The sequence below is a fragment of the Patagioenas fasciata genome, chromosome 13 (assembly GCF_037038585.1).
Source record: "Patagioenas fasciata isolate bPatFas1 chromosome 13, bPatFas1.hap1, whole genome shotgun sequence".
NCBI lineage: Eukaryota > Metazoa > Chordata > Aves > Columbiformes > Columbidae > Patagioenas > Patagioenas fasciata.
Genome location: NC_092532.1, coordinates 17348969 through 17371468, shown reverse-complemented (window position 1 = coordinate 17371468; position 22500 = coordinate 17348969). Strand labels below are relative to the sequence as shown.

The window sequence follows — 22500 nt, the reverse complement described above, 5'->3', positions numbered from 1 at the left end:
TGCCCTACAATGCCAACTTACTGCAATAAACCTAGCTCAGTAACTAGACTATGGGCTTCTTTGTGTCTCATATTCTGAATGCAGAAAAAAAGAAACAAGACCTCTGTGCTATTGGGGAATGAGTCTGAAAAGGACTGAGAACTGATGGATCCTAAAAATAATAAAGCAACAAGTAGAGGCAGACACGGTGATTCTCAGGAAGGACTGAAATGAAAGAGCCATAACTGCTAAACTAATTAGCATAGGTAGATCTGTTAAAAATGAAACTTTCAGCAGAAAATTTAGTTCCAACCCAAACCTGATATTACAATATGGAAATGTTTACCTTGGGAAAGTCAAAACACTATCCTTCTGTCATTTAAGTTTTACACTGTATTGTAATACAGCATATTAATGTTCTAAAACATCAAATGTGAACTAGGCATTTCAGCTCCATCATAACATTTGCATAGTTCCCCCTGAAAACTTCAGAAAATATGTATGTTAGAAATCATGTCAATCAAATTAGGAATTTTCAAGACAAAACATATTCTTAACTATTCATTTTGTGAGTTTGTGGATGGTGATCTGTCCCCACAAAAGGAAAGAAAAATTTTGAGGAATAAAAATAAGCAGTGTAAATAGCTGGATGGTTAAGCTGAAGGTGGGGAAAAAAATGAGAACAGCTCTGAATGAGACTGGTCCATCTGACCCCTTCAGCGTGTCACTGATCTCCCCAAAATGACTCACATGCATCAAGTTCTCCTTGTGCTTCAGGGTTTTACTCAGCTGGGAAACATCCTCTGACCCTTGTTCTCAGCACAAGGATCAGTGCCCCTCACTCCCCACAGGACCTGCTGTGGGTGAGCATCACTCATGTTCTTGTGCTCCCCAGATCACTCACTCTGTGCTGCTCCTTGGACTTTTTTGCTGTATTTGACCAGGATTAGTACAATTCTGGTCCTGTTAAGTTAGCAGAGAGGAGCAGGCTCTGACATTAAGAATTTTCAACACCTTAAATTATGCAAAACACACAAACCCTAATGTGTAAATTGTGGCCTCCCTGACCCCCTGGTGCGCCCCTCTCCCCTTCTGTCTGCACCCTTCAAGGAAAATCTTGGGTTTTAGTTGAAAACCTGAAAGTTGTCTTACTTTTGTTTTCTATGTTGTTTTTTTTTAAAAAAGACAAAAATGGTCTCAAAATACTTATTCTAGAATAAGCTTCGGGGATGGGGGGAAACACTCATTTAACAAGTGCATGTCCTTTTAGCAACCAAAACCAGTTTTTAAAATATTGTTACATCTTATGTTTTGCCATTGGTACTTTCTCTTTTCAATGTTTCTTCACTATGAATATCAAGTATACAAAAACAGACCTTACCAACCGTTCATGAACTTACACAATAGAAATGGGTGAAAAAAATAAATCCATTTATTTGGTGAAAAAATACCAAGACTAGAATGAGCTTTTTGTTAACATTTTGTTTTAAGGGATATTTCATTACGATATTTCAATTATTTCAATAAGTACTGAAATAATTCTTCACCCCTACAAAGGGAAACTTTGTCGAAGTTTTTTGTTAAGGTCATGTTCAAGTACTAACATTTAAGCCAACCTAAGACTGGAAGCAGTGCAGCATTTGCAGGAAAATATGTATAGTTTTTTCCCCAAGCCACAGTATTGTCGTTTTCCTATTTCCATCATTATTAGTATAAAAAAATTAGTGCAAGACAAAAAAAAAAAAAAGGACATTTCACTCCTACTTTCATATTTCTTTAGATCTTAACCTGACATTAATGAGCAAATACACACTAGGATGATGATCACACTGCAGGATAAAATGGCTCATATACTGTGTTGATAAGTTAAGATGAAAGAAATCCAGAACAAAGACATAACAGTATTGTGGAGATATGTTTAGATTCCAAAATATTTGTATCAGTCAAAGATAGAAACACCCAAGACAAAAAAAAACCACACACACACCAAACTGATAAATAGAAACATCCTCTTTTTTCCACTTGACTGTATAATAAAGATACTGTCTATATTAAAGCATTACTCCATTACTATGCCTAGCTGCCACATACAATACACAGATACATTATATATATATTTTCCATCTGATCTCTGATGCATTTGCAGCTCCCATTGAATATCAATGTCATCCCTAAGCAAGCATTTGAGGATAGGATTTAAGTTACAGGAGACAAAGAAGATGCTCAAATGGAAACAGTACTGGCATTGAAGTCCTGACCCCGATGACCTATGACCATAGTCAAGCTCCTCTGATGCAATTCTTCCTGAATCTCAGAACAAAGCATCACAATTTGCACTGAGCAGTCTACTGGGCTGTACTAGAGGAGTTTACAGGAACCATGTCTACTAAATCCAGAAAAGTCACCTGAGAGGTGCGTAACATCATCCCAAACCCCATGTAACGACCCTCGCTCTAACTACATGTGTGATGCAGATGGCACATTTCTTCATTTATATTCTACTGGGCAGTGCTCTCATTTTCAATAGTGATCCCACACCACAGCTCTTCCTCTCCTTTTTCTTTCCTGCCAGATGAAATTTTTTTCTCTTCCCATGCTGATTGGCTCATTTACCCAAGATATCATGACACTTTATTCCATCATAACACAACACCGCTCCCTCTAAGCGAGACTGGTCATTAGATGTATCTTTCTGATATGCGTATATTAATGCCCAGGAGAGATGGACCATGAGCATCACAGATGGGCGAGAAGGGATAAGACATAAATTGGTAACAGGATTGATAACAATTTGCACATACATCAGACACATTGGCACATTGTCTTGATCAACAAGAACTACTATTTACAAATTGTACTTCCACAAGCACCTTCAGTGCTCTCACCAATCAAGATTCATAATAAGCATTTTAAGATTGGTATTTTTTTTTTTAATGGCATCAGCCTGATGCCAAACACAAGTCAATAGGAAAACCACTTTAAAGCAATGAAAAGCTGAAGAAAATACAAAAGGTGCACTGGATGAATGCTGCAGCAGTCAACCACTTACACTTAAGAAAGAAGAAGAGGTTATAGTCCAAAAGAGAACTTTTCAACAATAAAGTATGATGTACTGTATTTCAGGAATGAATGCTGAACTTGACAGTTCATAATAAATGCTATGTGATTAGTTGTGGGGGAGGTGTTTGTGTGGTTTTTGTTTTATTTGTTTGTTCGGGGGTTTTTTAATATATATATAATTTTGTGTTTAAAGACATTCTAAGTGCAGCCAGAAACTGTAACTTTAAAAGTGCTGCCCAACAGCCACATTATAAGTCAGGCACTGTATGTAAAGATATACTCAGGGAAAAATAAACACACCTCACAGTCAGGATACTTTTTGTCTCAATGACTACAAAAAGTCATTTACCCAAGAAAGTAAATAATGGTGAAAAGTATCAATCGCACTGATTCTCCTTTTCCAGTTAATCCAAGTTTGCCGAAACCAGCTGCTTAATGGTACTATCTTGTGATTTTACAGCTAATTATGTTGATGCTGTGCAAAGGACACAAGGAGTCATTCTTGGTCCTGTGTTTAAAAACCTCTGAATTGGGAATGATTTGAAGAGTCGCTTCTTAGAATTTTTTCTACTGAAGTCAGTTAACGCATGGTACTTCATTGAAACATTAAAGCTAGGTCTAAATTAAGAAAAAATAGCAAAAGCATACCACTAGATTAACAGTTTTATTCTTTTCACTACACAAGCTAGACCAGGTACTTCTGCCTAATTTATTCTGTGCCTGATGAACTTCCTGCAACACCAAGCCAAATACTTTTTTGCTGAAAAGTATGAAGACTGAGATAAATTTATTTTTAAAAAGGAGAGCTCGAAGTTTTCTTACTTCTTGATTAATGCCAATTTTATCTTTCAGTTTGCTTGTTCACAGAGCACAAGAATTCGCATCTTCATTAACTTAGTTTGTACTGTTTATACGTGTTTTCAGAAGATGTACATCTCTGCTGTCCCATTCTAAAGCCAGGCCTGGCTCCAGCATGGCAGCTGATGCACACAGACCTAAGCACAACCTTCTGAATCAGGTTCTGGACATTGCAGCTTCTTCCTTTTAACTTGAATTCCATAAGTGATTTTTAGGTGGGTGAACTGCATAATGAATACAGGAGTCTCTTTATTCATTGGTTTTTAAAAGCTATATAATTCTTGGCCTGCCTCTAATTGCTTTATATTAAATATTCACTAGAAATACATGGGAAATTCGCAAATACTTCATAGTAACTATTCTTTTTGTTCTGGAGACAAAATTATTTACTCAGTTAAAATTATTACTGATTTTCTGCCAAATGAGAAACTGGTACCTGACTTGGTCACAGTAGCCCCATCCTTCTCGTCAGGAATGTCCCATTGCACGTCTCCTGACTGCACCTTTTGCCCCTCCAGACTTCCATCTACCTGGACAGCCAAGCTCTCTGGGAAAAGGACTGGTTACGAAGGGTTCAGTACAAATTTTGGCTGGAGCTACAAGGCCAACCATCAAATAGTAAAGCAGAAAAGTTATCAAATTCCTCTCAGAAGGACCTTCTCCTACTACTCTCCTACAGAGGCAATTGGAGAGAAAGGAAGAAGATGAAGAACAGAAGCTTTTGAGAACGGCCCAGACAGAACAGATGATAAACCTGCATGCTACCCCTGAGGAAACAGGGTATGAAGTTCAGACCTATGTTTGTATATCTAAAGAGTGTAAAATATCAAATATCCTTCTTGAAGAATAATTGTCTCTCTAGCTGCTTACCACATTGCTATGTAACTATACAATAAATATTATCCTGCTCAAATGCTTCTGTTTACTTAGCATACATTACATTTGATGCTATCTGGCAGCATAAGTTTTAGTTCTGTCATCTTAAAAATACTAACAGTTGTCAATCAAAATAGCAAGTGCATAATAAAAATGTTCTAGAAACTAATAACCCTATATTTCTACACCCTCAGCTTGGAGCTAAGCATTGCTAAAAATAAGATTAATTACATATTTGTACAGTGCCCAATACGATCAGACAGACCTCTGAAGAAGCTCCTAGAAATGAACACTGACTAGATACATAATCCTATATAGAGAGCATGCGTATATTATACAATATATGCAATGCTAAATTAATAGCATCATCTTCATTTGGCCCAGGCTACAAAAGAGCTTTGGGGGAACAAAAACAGTCTGCTCAGTGACACAGTATTAGGGTAGAGGATGAAAGAAAAGGGCACAGTCAATATCAAAGTAATTTATGGCAACTTTTTGCTAATATTCAGAGGCATGGAAGCATCAAGGAGATACACACAGGACAAGTACTTGAAGCTATGACTAACATAACAGGGTAAACCGATCCATTTAAGATAAAGTGTCATAAAAATATCCTTTGAATTATATTTGTGAAACTTCAGTGGGAACTTCACTGCTTGGGACATTTAAGCCTACTCTCAGCAAACTACTAGCAAATACCCTGTAGGGAACAATCCTGTAATGTCAAGAAGATGGACTAGATGTATAACAGGTTTTTTGCTGCTCCAATTTTTATTGTTCTAATCCATCACCCTTATCGAGGTGGTGAAGTTTTATGTAGACCTTTAAAATTATGACCATTAGAAAGTTAAGTCTGTGTCTGTATAATATATACACACATATGGATGTAAGATCTGGTTTTTAAAAATTCAAAGTGCAAATTTTGCACCTAATTAGCCATTGCTTCATCTGTAGCTATGCATTAATCTGGCAAGTACAGATAGACATTCCTAATTATGGTCATGTGAATGCACAATTTACGTGCATAATTGTGACAAGTGAACTCGGAACTTAGGCGTACAGTAACTTAAATCTGTTTACTGTTGAAAACATGGTAGTATTGGACTGTGACGTGCTTAGGCCACAAAACCAATCACTCTATGAGCTTTGCCCCAAACCAGAAAATTAAAAATTCTGCAAAGCTGACAACAAGTTGACATCAAAGCTTGCAGAAGCAGCTAAGTACAAGTCCAACAAGGAGCCCTAAACAAATCATTTCACCAGGGATTCTTGAGGAGAAGGTGAAAGATTTTATTTGACTCCCTTCTGCTTAAACCACTGTGGTCTTTCTCATTTTTCTTTGCCCTTCCGTTTCACAGAGAGCCTAGAAGTCCCTGTCACTCCTTCTAAAATCCAAAGTCGATCACGGCTTTTTGTACTGAGAATCTACTAACAATGAAAGTCACCCAGATAGAGCCATGGCTGCAGAACACGCTGCTGTTCCGCAGGCACAGGATGGCAGGACTCTTTATGGATATGCAAAGTGTGTTGGAGGAGGTGGATAAGTCTTCACTTTGTCCATGCACGGTTTTCCTTTCTCTGTTAGTCCAGAATGGAAATCCTATTACTGACTAAGGCACTAGGCAATCACCCCTGTATGACTGCCAATAAAGAGATCTATTGTCTACATACTTCAGTAGGAAATAAAGACAATGAAAAGGTATGGAGAAGGGAAAAGGTGTTTTCCTTTTAATCTCTTAGACTCTAATAGCCATAATTGGCTTTTCTATATAGTTTGGACCTAGTTTGTCATAGCATTACAGTAAGAAACAGTGGCCTGCACTGATTTTTATCTACAAATCTTAATGACTTCAATTGCTACTAAGGATACGGAATGGTGGCAGGATATGGTCATTCACCATTAAAGCCCTAACGCCTTCATAATTACTGAGTATACAGAATATTTATTATAGAGACTATGCCAGGCCTCTTTTGTTAGCTGCCCTGGGCTTGTTCTCTGAGCCACATCAAGCAAGAAGTTTAAATGAAACTGCTCCCAAGTTTCTGAAATGGTTTAATAAAACATATACTGACTGTAATATTCAGTTTATAGTAGAAAACTATTGCCCCTTGGTTTGAAAAATGACCTCTAGTTGGCAATTTTACTCTCAGCTTCATAGATTATAGTCCGCTGTTGGTCATTTTCTCAATCCACAGGGCAATACTTTTCCATAACAAGCTCAAACTGCAATCAGTATTTGTAGGCTGTTACACAAGTTGAGGATAATATGTCTCAACACATTCTATTATATGACTAAACAAAAGAAATAACAACCTGGTGACAGACATATGGAGAAAAGCAGTGCTATTCTTCTAATGCTGAGATAGAAAAACATATTTCTTTGTATTGTGCTAATTTATATTAAATTTAATGTCTTCAATACACAATCTCTAATTTGATTTTTTCATTAATAGTATTTTGGTTTATGGTGTCTTATATCTATTCTTATTTTGATGTAAAATGACAAAACCTGAATTCTATTAGTATCAGATTTTAGAAGTGACAGATAGTCTAACATTGTAAAATCACATTAAAATGTATTCACATAGATATCTTAAAGATCATTTGCTCTTGGGCACACAAAACACACATTCATAAACGTATAGGTTTGATATCAACAATATCTGATACAGTTTAGCAGGCAAGCTGCAAGTCATTGCCGCAGCACCCAGCTCTAGTACTTAAATTCTAGATGAAATACCACATTTAGGAAAAAGATTTCCCATATTAAATAACCAAATAGATACATTGTGTTGAGGAGAAGTCGTAGACCTGGTAGTGAGGGAGATCTGGAGTCTCTTCCAAGATGTGCCACAGACAGCTCTGCCAGCAACTGACGGTAAGAAAATCACCCCACCTTCCCCAACCACAGTTACTTGGAGCTACAGGACAAATACAACTTACCGAGCTGGCCCGAGCCTGGTGAGCTTTAATTCTTTAATCAGTGGATGACGAAAGCTCTTGTAGATACTTTACTGTAAATGCAAAATATTTATAATTACAAGACTAAAATTCATCCCCGTCTGTAAATAAAACTCGGCGGTTAAAACGTGACACCCACCCACACTCAGAACCAAAGGGAACAACTTCTGAAGTTGAGGATAGCACAGTCAAACAGAAGGGGACATTTTGTCATCCTTCTTCTAGAAGTTACAAGTTACCTACCCTTTAGACAAATACACTGTATTTTCTGGGGATCTATGATGGTGCAGAAAGGAGCATCTTGGCTGAAAGCTCTAACAAGACCCATGATAGGAAAAGGTTCACTGTAGTTCTGTATAGGCAGCTTCAGAAGCTATACGTATCTATAAAACTGCATTTTGATGTGTTAAAGTGGCAGATTTTTTAAAATATCTTTATTTTCCACTGTTCTTATATGGTTGTTTAGTCATAGATTCACCTTCATTCTCTACCTGGAATTTCAAAATGTAGGAACCGCATCCATAAGCTTCAAAACATATGAGCTGAAGAATGTCTTTGAATGTGATTACCAGAAGATGACTGTTCTTTATCTTACAAGTCTTCAAGGAATTTAGCTCTCTAACTCATTAATGGTGTTTGATGCATTAGGTTTTACAATTTTGTGATTTTAGAAGAAAGGTTTTCCAAAACAGAAAAAAAAATAGGGGGGGGCGGAGGGAGACGGGGTTTGTTTTGCTGGGGTTTTCTTTGTGGGTTGTGGGTTTTTTTTACATTTTTCATTTTAAGGCAATAAAAGTGACACATATGTGCCATAGCATAATGGATTAATTAAGGAATATGTTTATCCTAGGTCCTGAGTTGTACAGCTTCATAACTCACTCAAAAATTAATGTATTATACCGCACTCGACAATGATATATTTATTTTTACCATACCTGTTGAGAATAAATTGTTCTAAATTGGATTATGCTGCTATCCAGTGAGAAATGTAAAAATTACATTGTTATTTTAAGAATTTACATTGCTGTGTATTAAAAAAAATAATCTTCTCACTGAGCTTTTGAACTGTCATGTTACTCCTGCTGTTATGAAACAATAATTGCTGCTGCCACACCTAAAATCAAATGCAATGCATATTGTATTTCTTCATACGCCATGCATTTCCTACCTTAATCACAAAGCCATATAAGGTATATTTTTGGGCTATTCTTTCATTACTGACTGCTTTTGTATATCAGTAATACACAACTACACATGCAAGGACTCATAAAATCTTCATTTCTAAAATCAACATATGAAAAATCCCTAAATAATAATGTACAGATGTTTCATATTTAAATGAGTTGCACTTAATGCTGCCAATCATATGTGCAATAAAATTGGTGAATTTCAAGGTACTCAGAATTTACAACAGATTTTTTTTAATCAAAAGATCAGTTTAGGATAACTGAAAAAATGACTGCTCAATAAATATACAAAGATACATTTATATTTCTGATGTCATTTTTAAACTCCTGTGTGGTCAACTATCCTATGCTGTTCCATACCAATTCCTATTCCTTTTACCTCAATGAAGTTGATTCTGCTGTCCTTAAGCTGCAATGCCTCACTAAAAGTACATTATCTGCAGGTTATCTGTAGAGTAATCCTCTTCCTGAATACAAGACAGAACATCAGAGTTTCTAATCCTACAGCAGATAGAGTAATTCACATCCACTGTACATTTTACTGTAAAGACAGAGTAATACAATATGTTTGATAAATCATGTATGTGTCTGTGTACAAAGGAAAAGGTTTATCTCCTTTCTTACAAGATGCATCTGTATTAAAACACACACTCCCTGTGCTGGCACTGCAAGAATCTTTAGAAGTTCTACAATAGAGACATCCAAGTTTAAAAAATGAAGCAGCTCACAGGTCAAACAAGTTCCTGATGAGAAGTGCTTAACCAGAAATATTATTCCACTGATTGTAAGTTTTCTTCCATACATCAAACCCTAGAGTCTATTGATTAAATAAAACTGATCTTTCTATATTTCAAAGCAAAAGAGAATTAAATCATTCCCCATTGTTTTCCTTCGGTTTGGAACAATCACTCGTACACACTGGCCATGTGTCCTGCTTATAATTACAACATCCGTAAGGAGAGCTTATTCTGCAATGACTGATCACAGGTTTCTTGCCTCTTCCTCTAAATCTTCTGCTCCTGGTCATAATCAATGGTACTTGATGGCCCAATATTCTGATCCAATATGGCAAGCGATATGATCCAAGATCTGCTAAGAATCAATAAATTCATTTGCTCCAGGAAATTTTGGACCAAAACAACTCTAAGTATATGTAAATACAAGAATTTACTGCAATTACACTGGCACATCTTTCTCATACCTCTTTTTCACTGCATAATTAGCTTCATCATGCCTTAATTTTGCTTGCAATCCTATATAAAGTAATCCGGGCCAGGCAGCCCTTGCAAAGCTTTACCAATGTCAAGGTCTGACAGCCTGAAGAACACAGGGTCTCTTTCAGCAAAACACATGAAAACACTGCGTATCTCTCTATTGCTGAACCCCACATAGCACTGTCTGGGCTCTGAAAATACCATCAAATACTAATATAGCATGAACACGTTAAAAACTGCTAATGATGTCTTTGAAGAGCACCAACAAGTAGATGCAAAATTCTTCTTTGGAGTTTATTTTTGTCTTTCCCTCCCCCTCCTATCCACTACTTGTGCAGAAGTGTCCAAGTTGGCTTAATGGATCCCTTTGCCTACTGTGAGATGTGGTTTCCATTTTGAAAGGTAATCTCTACAAGGCTAAAACAGTAGTATTCAAGTTCACTTCTGTGTTTCACTCCACACTTGCAGATGAAACAACACATGCTAAGCTCAATTCTATTACTGTGTATGCACATCATTTAGTAAATTGAATAAAGTATTCTCAGTATTTTTTTTACAGGCAAGGAATTTTTTATGTACTTTGAATCTTCTTTAAATTAGCATCACAGACTAGGGTAAATGAATAATTAGTAATAAATTAATTAACAAAAAAGGAATTTATTACCTGTTAGTTATTTCAGCATAACTGAGTCACAGAAATGTGGAATGGTGAATAAATACAGACATCTGCACCAGTTAAGAAGGCTGCAGCTTGGGCATGCCCTTCAGCCCTTTGGTCTTTTTCTGCTAGAAATCACCACTTCAGCACCAGCAAAGATGAGAACCTGCTTCTGCTAAGCAGCGCTAATTTCTGCCCATTGTGACATTCAGAAGAGGATCAATCAAGTCACAGGGGTAAGAAAAAAGTTTGCCTATGATGTGGCTGTCACCAGTGAAGATGAGTTTGTAACACCCTCCAAGCATCAAGACAACACACAAAAGAAACATTAAAAAAAATAAACCCAACAGATACTCTTGCAAAATATATCAATGCAGTTCTCCAAACTGAAAAAGCTGAAGTCAGAAGATCAAGAACTCACAGTTAGGCTTTTCCTATTAGTTAAAGAACATAAGGATTCTCCTGAAGTCTTTGATTGATATATGATCTTTTCTTTCTTTTCAGGCAGAACAGCTGTCCAGTGAACTAGAAGAAATAGCCCTGAAGACAGCTTTGTGTCTGATATGACTTTGAGAGAGAAAATTATCCCAATGATAAATGCTTTACATGGAACATCTAAGAAAAAAATAAAATAAAAATGTCATCCATGAAAGACTTTTTCTCTCTCTTTGAGCAAGCAATCACTATTATCATCATTTGAGGGGGAGGAGAGCATTGCAGTGCCTGATACCAAAGAAAAAAGGTATTTCCCTCAAAACTGGATTTGGAATGAACCCAGTCAAAACGCAGCTATAGGTACTTTTGAGAGAAGGACAACTGGGCAAATGGGGAGAAAAGCAGAGAATTTTCTGAAGATTGTCAGGACACGGTGACCTGGGATTTATCATAACTTCCTTCATTCTTCTCTGTAAGGAAATTCTTTAAGAAAGCTGAACACACTTTGCTAGCTGCTAAAGACACACAATCTTTACCACAATAAGTATATGCAGAAAGAGCTTCACTGTGTCCAACAAAAAAAAAAAACAAAGCAGCAAAGGCCACCACAAACCTTCTCAGCAGAAACACTTGGTACAAATTAGTGTAAGCTTATTCAATCTAATGGAATTATGTAAATTACATAAATGGGAGACTACAGCCACTGTGATAATTCAGATTAAAGATAGCATGAAATGGAGCCTGTCTGGAGCTTGCACAAGTTAAACAGTGGTAAACAGTACATCAGTGGATCATCCACCCACCCTCTAAAGCCCTGTTGAATTTGCCACACAGATCATGTTCTCCATTAATCTGATCAAGACTAAATACAGGTTCCTACATAACTGATACAGGATAGGATAGGTCTTGGCTTAGCAATTCCTAGCCGAAAAGCACCATGACATTCTGTGCAGCCTGTCTTAGTGGTTCTTGAATCCTTAACCTAGATCTTGCTCACCCTGCCCAAAACTCTACACCTTTCAATATGATGGATCTTTCCTCAACAGCACTCTTCAAACTTCCACTTTCCTCCCAACAGAGCACCCTTCTTCCTGCCCCAAAGCCTTCCTGAATAAGCACTTGTATGTATATTTATTTCAGAAGCTAGTTAAAATTAAATGAGATCTTTGGCGCTGAGAAACTTAGTTACACATTCTCATATACAATTGCACAGCCAGAGATAGTTTTCTCTTCCTTCTATTACATAACTTAAACACCCTTCTTCTTCCTATCCCAAACCTATTCTTTCATCCCTACTCTGGAGTCCTCCTCATCCTCCCACATAAGCTGCCATTAACCTTATGCATCAGTGGTGCTACCACCAGCTGTCGACATCTGCCTGCTCTTCTGCCACCTCACCTTTCCCTCCCTGCATCATTCAAGTGCCAGCCCCTGCTCTTACACAGATTTTAAATCCACAGTTCTCAGAAATCCTGCTCCATGGGGTTCCAACAATAGAAGAACAGGAGATAAGAACATAAAAGCACCCTCAATGTGGTGTCCCATCAGGAAGCCAACTAAATCTGATAGACACTGTCCTCCATGACCCACAAGCAGGAAAGGGCTGAGCATTTAGAGAGGAGAAACAACAGTTCAGAAAACACCATTATATGGTCTGTAATCAGCCAGCACCAGCTAACAAAGAAAAAGCACTTGCCTAGGTCTTTACTTTTGAGGTAATCAAACCACATTTAAAAAAATATAAAAGAAAAAAGAAAACTATTTCCGCACATACATGTTACATATGTATTTGTATTTCTGTGTTTCCCCTCCTTCTCCCCCACTTTCAGTTTGCAGTGACAATCAGCAATTATTTTACAGAGAAAGACTCTGCAACAAGCTTATAGGATGCCTTTAGTAATAAGATAATTATTTGTAATTCTATAAAGAATTATAATTTTTAATTTAAAAAGAAATCAAATAATAACAGCTTTCATCTTTCCTACTATGTGAAGAAAACATTCTCTGCCTACAACTCAAATTATCATTCTCTCCTTTGTGCAAAATGAATTGACCCAGAAAACTAAAAGGGTAAGAACCCATATTTGCTGGGCTTATTCAGCAGCCAAAAGTTCATGAAAAACACTGTTGTGTATCACATAGCAACCACTTGATGCCTATTGTTAAAATACAGCAGTTATTCAAAAAGTAAAATCTTGCATTCTCAAATAAGAAGCCAGGCTGCAATGTGTGTTTACTGTTTTTTGGAAATAGTCATCTTGCCATTTTCTGTTTTTCCATAGTCTTGGCATATTTGGTCAGCTATGCAATGTGCAGTTACCCACAGGAAAGAAAAGGAACACAAGGATTTTCCTCCCGTGTTTGGCTCACAGGACAATGTCCATTCAAAGCAACACTTGAGATTACTATTAAGAGAGTTAAGATGTGCTCTATTTTTATGCAGCCACACTTCTAGTAAAAATGTAATAGTCCAAAGGAAGAGTGTCAGGGAGAGGGAAAGAAGCTTTCTGCTTTTGACTGAGCATTACAGCTGCAAACTTTCATCTGCTCTCAAAGCAAGCTGCTCTCAGGATGTCCTTTACACATGTGCTGTGTCCACATCACCACTGCACACCTGCGCTTCTTCCCAGCACTGTCACCTGTCGCTGCAGCTGCGCAGAAAGATGAACTTCACAGGTACCTCCCACTCTACCTCTCCTCCAAATCTTTTGGACAGATATGGTAAAAAAAAAAAAGAAATTGCAACAAAAGTAACATTTGTAGAGGAGGAAAGAAAAACAGCTATAGAGTCAGAAAAAACACTATTTCTGTTAGATGGAGAATGCGTTACTCTAAAATATTTGAAAAGCAGTGACAGATCAGTTGAGCTGTTCTGACCTTCCCAGATTTCCATGAAGTTGAAAGACAGCCCTCAGTTTCAGTCACAACTGCATCAGACTGTCTGTTTAAATTATCAAAGCAAGACCAAAAGGGTTCTTCTGAAACAACTGCTAGAGAAGATGAAGGGAAGAATAAGAAAGATATAAACTCCCTTGTAGGTGCTATTACACAAATAGTACAACTTAAAACTTCAAGATAATAGCATTTTTAATACCAGAAGGGAATGACAGACTTGCTTAGAATAACTTTGTACACAGCCTAGATGAAATATCTCAAACAGGTAAGCAACATTTTTGCTAGCTGTTAAGATGCTTGTTGGGATTATCTGCTTATCTAAAAGAGTGTTTAAACTCCTTTTGAGTAGATAAGAAAAAAAAAGACAGTGGCAGAAAGTAGATTAATAGGGGGAAAGTGTGAACATAGATGTTTTGGCTAAGATCCTTACTTTGAGACCAGCTGCATCCAGGTACACATGTGGTGTTTTCATAGTCTCTGAAAAGAAAGTTGAGTGGCAGGCAGGAAACCCCACATGAATGCATGGAGCTGCTCAGGAAAAAGTGTGAGAATGAATTAGGTACCCAGGAGCACAGAGGCAAGTTTTATGATTTTAGAGAGAGAGAGATCTGTTTCCAAAACAAGATGGAAAACACGGATGGGTTGAAGTTGCAGCTTGCTTGTTACAAGTGTTCCTGCTTGTCTTAGTGAAAGTTCTTTATTGGAGGTCAGAGGGAAAAGCGAAATATCAACTTCTTAATTGAGCATCTCAGCTGGCTTACAAAGTATATATTCAAACAGAAGTGTATACACAATTACATAGTTGAATCACTCCAAAGGTGCGTACTTATAGACAGGGATTGTCTATACAACGGAAATGCTTGATCTGGTCATCGGTCAGTGATCTGGCCATGACAGGATGTGGTAATTATACGTGACTGCTGAATAGCTGTAGTTACAATAGCACAGTCATGTGTAATTTATCAGCAAGATGCCGGCATACTTGATGAAACAAAGACCAAACTATTACATCCGATGCATAACTAAAAACTAAGAAGTCTTTCCTCTAAAACAATAGAAAGTGCATGTTGAAGAATAATGCAGAACTTTTCTAGCACAACTCAAATTCTCCTCTGAAAAATGTATCCTTCTCTCAGAAACAGATTCCCAGCACAGGGACTGGGAATTTATGATCCACCAAAATACTCCGTTTAACGAAAAAGCAATACCTACGCTGTGCCTGTGCAAATAACTAAGAACAAGTGACTCTAAGGACCAGTAAGAACAAAGCCCAAAACTCCTATCAAACAATATTTGAGGTTTGAAAAAGTCGAGACAAAGTGTAATTTTCTAAAAATTGCAATAAATTGAGGTTTCTGTAACAATTGACTCATTTTTCCTGCTTTTATCTAAGGATCTCAAAGAGCACTCCAAGTGTTAATTAAATTACAGAGCATTTTTGAGACAGGTAAATGGTATTGTGCCCACTGGGGAACACAGAGAACATTTATGCTTCATTACTAAAGTCACATAGTAATTCAATGGCTAGTAATATAACCCAAAAATTATCAGTCGCCACTTCCACTCATTGACCTGATGGCCTCACAAGAGAGAAAATTAGCCTTAAAAACCAAAAGTACTTTCTTCTTGTGCTTTTCTATCTTCCAAGAATTAGGCCAAAAGTTTAAAAAATTCATTTTATTATTCTTCTTCTGCTTACTGGGAGGCCTGTCTTTCTGAGTTACACAAAAGGAGCCACTTCCTAACCTTCCCAACTGTGTTAAGGATCGCAGTACAGCAATTCGGATAGGAACCTAAACAAGGGCAGTGAACTGTAATGGTGCTGTGTAACACCTTACACAGCTGCATTGGGATCCTCTTCTCACCAGCCATAATCCCAGAGGTGACACACAAGAGCCTCTCTCCCATCAGAATGAAGATGGAAAGATGTGCAGACAAAATCCTTCTCTGGCCAATTCACTGACTTTACCAGAGAAACAGACATAAAACTACCCTAAGGAACCTGATGCCTCATGCACTTCATATAATAATCTCCCACTGAAAGGAACAACATAAGAAACAACCAACTGGGCCCTGAAAGTGTTCTGACCATGGAAGTCTATTCTGCAGTCTACTACACGCAACACAAAACAGATGTAAAGAGATCAGGGAGAACCCTTTCACTGACCACTCTATTCTTAATCAAAAAAAGGAATCCTCAATTTCTCATTCTAGCCCAGTCCTGACTAGTGCAACTGTGGGATCCATGAGTAATAAAGCAGTAAGATATAATGCAATCTGCACAATAGACAGTCCAGTGACTTACAGTGCAACCTAAGGCATCTCCAATTCAGGACCGGTACAGCTTTGTTAGAGCTTTAACAAATTACATCTCCATTAGCAAACTGAGTTTGGAGAGTTCTTTCTAAAAGGTTTTTCTGTTGGTAAATAATTATTTATTACTAAAAACAGGGAAGCGTCATTTGGAACTTTCTTTAAACCTTTTGAATACAACATTAAACCAAGATTTCAGGCTTTATTTCTGCTCCCTTCATTTCTTGTTATGTCACGAAGATTCAGCTATGTGGAAGAGATGAGAACGTCTTTGATTTAAATGACCAAGGCTTAAGATTGCCTTTACTGTGGCAGAAAATTTAAGCTGCTACATATATTTCTAGCAGTAGTGTTATTGTTATATGGCATGACAATTATAATATTTTTTCTTTTCCTAAAAATATGTTTAAAGAACCACACAGTTTATACACTGCATTCAAAATATTTTTTCTTCGTTTACATTGATTGCATATTTCAAATCATGTTACAGCTGTATCACTTAGCCTAAATCAAATAAGGAATCCACATAAATGCATGCACACACTTTCCTTGTTTTTAGACATTGCCGGTATTGACAAGATTAAAATATTTTTCTCATTCATTATTTATTGTGATACAATGAAACGGTAAGAGTACGTATTTAGCAGAACATTGCAAAGTAGAGTTAAAATGTGGACATGCTGTTTCATTTCTATTTTGCTGCAACAGTGTTAAGTACATGACTCCCTGACTGCAATGATGACATCTTTGCATGATGAAGATTTAAGATGCTTTGCAACGATGCAGCGTTACCCAAACTTTTCAGCCATGCTGATTAGAAGCATTATTAAACAGATGAACCTAAGACTGGAAAGACTGCTGTGGGTAAAGTCCCTCCTGTTGCACAGGACTGGGGGAAATTGGTGCTCAGTGCAAGAGCAGCAAACTCCTACACTGCATCGGGTATGTAGCTGGAATGATGGAGGCAGTCCTACATATACACCTCCAACACTCTGACAAGCACCAACAATTTTTGTTACCAAAACGGGTCCTGCAGGTACCTTCTCTGCTTCTAGGGTGAACTGACAACTGGAGTTTGGGGTCAAGAAATGCTATATCTGCTTCAACCTCAAGTACAGGGTAGATCTGTATGATTTTGGTTTTCAAATATATCTACGTGGGACTGAAAACCACAGGCACAACACTGTACAATCCCAGTTTCCAGGTCACAGTTGGGCACCATTCTGCATATTTCTACTGGCAAAGGAGCAAGTAAATGCCCAGGAGAGCACACCACAACACAGCAACCGTAACCAAAACTGGTACTGCTGGGCAGAGCAGCAAAGAGCTCTTTCCTCCTGTAGAATGCGGCAGTATCTGGGTTAGAATGCAGAAAAATACAGACATATTTGAGCCCAAATGCTTATTCTTGCATACTACAATCTAAATATACCCCCTATGAAAAATACAGCAGAATAATCAGAAGGTACTGAATGCTTAAAATGCACCCTTAACAAAACAAAACAATGTAATGCATATCTCTCTTTTTGTGTCAAATGATTTGCCTAACAAATCATAATAATGTAGAATGATATAAAATTCACCCATCAAGCCCAAATGCATGCATGCACAAAGATTACCATGGCAAAGAATTGTGAATTTCATTAAATATGTTAAAGGAAAAAAAAAAAAAAAATCAGCTTTGAAAAATAGTAATCCTGTCTTTCAACAAAAATATTATAGGAAGCTATGAATTTGGTAGATCTGAATAGGATGTTGGTACATGTTTTACTAAGGTAATATAATGGCACACTATTATTAGATCACATTAATCATTACTGTGCCAAAGGCACTGACAGCACCACTGAAAAGGATTGAAAGGGCTGGTAATGGATATAAATTACCCATTGTGTGATAAAAGGATTTTTACTAAGAAGGTAAGAATAAAACAGCAAATTTCTAATATAACTGTTGTGTAAAAACCAAAATAAAAGTAATCCAGTCAGTAATATCCACAAAATCAGAAAGTAAGCACTTTTGAAACAAGATAAAGTCACAATAAAAACTGTATACAATGTAAAATTAATTTTCTGGTGCATAGTATTACTATCAATTTAAATAGTTTATGTGATGACATCTAAGGGGTATGGTCAAGAGAAAGGTAGGTTTTGTTAATTAGAATCAAGTATGAGCTTCTGCATGAGTATTTTAAGTTTGTTGGTGTGTATTTTTATTTTTTAACCTATAATGACTTCATGACAGCCCTTGAAATGCAAGACGTGTTAAGAGTTTTCTGTTCTCTGCATTAACATCACAACAAACAGCACATCTCTCAGATGGTTTTATTAGTATTTGGATTCCAAATGCTATTACAAAACAAACCACGTCTTTGCTGAGCTATTTAACCATTTGATTGAAACCATTTGTATTACTAATTGTCCAGTTCTGTGTTCCTCCGTTACTCTGGCAAGTATTTCCTGATATTGGTAGAGACACTGAAGCGAATTGGTCAAACTGCATCCTTATTTACAGCATTAGAAATCCACGTATCTTCTCTGAAGTTGATGGAATTATTCTAGAAGCAAGTCAATACAATTCTTTTCAAGTCAATTGTCTAGAATAAAATCTAGTAGCTCACATTCAATTAGCAAGTTTTAAAAATTGTGAGCCATATTCTTAAATGATATAAATTCATAAGTACAGACATCAATCCTGAAAACACGTCTATGCTTAACTTTACTCACGTGAGCAATTCCATTAGCATCAGTAATTCAATACCTGCTTATGCATTTGCAGTACTGAAGCTTTAATATGCCTGAATATCCTCTCACATTAGCTATAAATCAGCACAATTCCTCTGATTCACAGTTTCTACTGATGCACAAGATATAAAACCAAGTGGACAATCCAGTATAACAATTATAATGAAGAAATAACATAAGAATTTTATTTGGGAGCAGAAGCTATGAGAAATCTTGATTTAAGAATCAATTAACACATGTAGAATGTAGAATTAATTATTGGTTATTTCCTAGGAAGCTAGACTTTTATTTCAAACTGAGGGCCAAATAACCCAATTCTGATTTCACACTGATTTCCACACCAATCTGATTTCTCAGACTTTACAGGAGCTATTCTTCTACTGCACTGGCATAGCTCACAGGAAAATCATATATACAATGTAGTACACCCCTCCACCCACAGATTTCATGGGTGTTCTTCTCATGCTAATATACAACAGAATATGATTCTTAATAATATGCATGAGATGTTCTATTGAACTTATGGGAAAAAAAAGTGATAAAATGAATTTAATCATGGATGTCATGGATTTTTTTTAAATCAGCAGTCTGTTGATAAAGTAATAAATGATGATTCATCTCTAACACAATTATTACATATCAGCTGTGTAAGATGAATGCTCATGACTTCACCAAGCAGATTTTTTTTCTTGAAAAATCCATTTGTAGCTCACTATACCCTAAAAGAACCACAATAAAAAGTTTTGCTAAAGACATAAACATAATATTTTGAAGATATGAAAACACACATGAGAACAGATTTTTAAATCTAATTTAGGTACCTCATTTTTACGTAATTTTTTAATATGGAAAAACAAACCTAAAAGTTCAGATCCATAAGCAGAAGAAAATCTTATGAGAACAATATAAGTAAGTGTTCTTACCAGTTACTCTTAAACCAACGAACGTGTTCCCTGGCTGAGGAAATTCTTAAAAGACACGGGACAGGTACTGAAGATCACAACTGTAAAAATAAAATCTGTGAGAAATTTAATATGTCAAAATTCAGTGTTTGAATCAGACATTTACATCAAAATATTACAATGCCACCTCAAGCAGATAATCTACAGAGCAGAGTACTGAGAATTAGAATATTAATGGGATTAATACCTATTATTTTTTTAAGCCTTCATAAAATACATGTTTGGTGGTCATTTCATTTTGGAAACAGAAAAGTTCTTTTAGTTCTGGATTGTTTTGAGAGGGAAAACCTCTCATCAATATAATGCTGAGGAACAGAATGGAATTCTTCTGATCTTTCCCCTAGACAGTGCAGCAAAAGAGGACAAAACAGGATAAAACAAAAGTTGCATAGCATACTCCAGAAACCCAGTTATTCTCTTTGACATTGATATTCTAATCTTTCAAACTGAGTAAAAAGAGAACAGCTACTAATTGTATTTTTACTTTTTTTAATTCCATTTTATAACAGAAATAAGTCCTTTGTAGATGATCTCATCTAATAAACCCTACTTAAAAGAGATAAGAGCTAGCAGTAAAAGCCAAGCCAGAATACTTCCAAGATATTTGTCAGTAGTGAATTTAGGGCCATTACATTAGTAAGAAAAATAGAAAAAAAAAAAAAAAAAACAAAAACAAAAACAAAGGGCATTCTTAGAGCAAAATAAAGTTCACTGGACTGAAGCTCTAATCTGAAGAATTTATGACTGAGAATTCTAACTATGTTTATTCCTATGCATGTCTAACAAATGGAATTAAAGGTCACTTCCAAATAATACACTTTGTACATCTGCATCAACCAAACTATTTGATACAGCAGGCTCTGGCTGAAAACCCCAGTTTAAGCACCACAGCCTTAGGGCTTCACCTGACCAACACCGATTTCCCAGAAAAGCACCAAATTCACTGCAGAGCCCCACTGACAGGCTGTAGCAGCCAGTGCTGACAGAACTGCATCATCATTTCTGTGGAAAATAATTAAGAGCTTGGCCATTTTATCACATTTAGTTTAAAAGGGCCAGCACTGACAGGACCATGCTGCTGGGCAGTGCCATTTGCTGACTTGAAGGATAAACAACAATTTTGAGAACTCCTAATGGTGACAAAGCCAATATTAAATAATCCTGCAATTCAGAAGCTCACTACTAAGCAGCACAGCCCTCCACTAGTGCAATACCAATACAACATTTTTCATGTACCCTAAGATCTCTCCAGACCGTGCCTTGACCACGTTACATCCAATGCAAAATGCTACTGCAGAATATCCCACTTAGTCCGTGCCATCTCCTCTTCTCACTCCTTTGATTTTTCCACCACACCAAATGCAAGCTACTTATTTTCATTTTGATGGTCTACCACAATGTTTCCCAATTCCCACTCCTTCCCACCTCACTTGCAGATTGAACCAGTCTCCATCACGCGCCTAGGAAGATTTTCCAAGTGATAATTCTGCCATTCTCTGACATCAAAGAATTAACCCAGTAAAAGCTTCAAACCCTTCCTTTATAACTCGCATTTCCGTAGTTAACGGCTGACAATTCAGCAGTAGACATTGAGTTTGCCATCACCACTGTTTCTCACCTGTAGGCACACATTCCTTTTTCACTCTCTCCTCACACCTTGTTTTCTTTTGCATGCCAATTGTCTCTGGTTTTATACTTGAATTATAGGCTTTGCCTTTTGGGGCTTATCTTCTCATTAAATATTTTACAGAATTGAACTTAAGAGGTGGTGAGCAAGCACCTCTGATCTGGTATCCCACTTCCCGTAGGTGTTATCCAGCTACAAGAGAAGCAAACCAATGGGCAGTCAAGCCAAGCACCTACCATGTTGGCTAGAGAGAAGGAAAACCTTTTGTAAATGGTTAAAAAAAGGAAAAAGCCACTCTGCATCAGTCTTCCCAAGCATGAAATATTAAGACAGAATTCAGGTCCTATTTATAGAATTTTAGAATTCAAATTTTAGAATTCAAACAAGTGAATTTTGGTTACAATATTCAGATGCATAGAAAAAGAAAATTCCTGGACTACTACATATAAACATAGGTCCCATCCAATGTTTTCAGTTGCACAGTATCTAAAAACAGTGACAGCTTGTTTGTGTGGAATTTCTGCTGCTGTTGATGTCTTAAAACCTCAAGATATACCATTTTAGTGTTTACTTGCAGCTCATTCAATGTAAGAAAGCCAAGAAGTAGAAACAAAGATGATAATAAGCTGTTAGGTTTTGAGAAGATGTTTTCTTGCTAAACAGGTTCTTAGTACTCCTACGCCAACATCATAGACTACATTTTTGCTAAGCTATTACAAGGCTACTTGTGTTT

The 22500-nt window shown here is 36.8% G+C and overlaps 1 protein-coding gene across 15 annotated transcripts in view; it reads right to left on the bottom strand.

Moving 5' to 3' along the window:
• ZNF536 (zinc finger protein 536) overlaps positions 1 to 22500 on the bottom strand; it is a 345571-nt gene that overhangs the window by 270849 nt on the left and 52222 nt on the right. For 11 of the 15 annotated variants that reach the window (XM_071814304.1, XM_071814314.1, XM_071814303.1 and 8 more), the window contains exons 2-3: positions 20102 to 20181; positions 7718 to 7788 (exon numbers count right to left, since the gene is read on the bottom strand). The gene's annotated coding sequence lies outside the window, so the exon portion shown is untranslated. Of the gene's footprint in view, positions 1 to 7717; positions 7789 to 20101; positions 20197 to 22500 lie in introns of all 15 variants that reach the window. The other 4 variants (XM_071814307.1, XM_071814305.1, XM_071814309.1 and 1 more) reach the window with 2 other exon arrangements.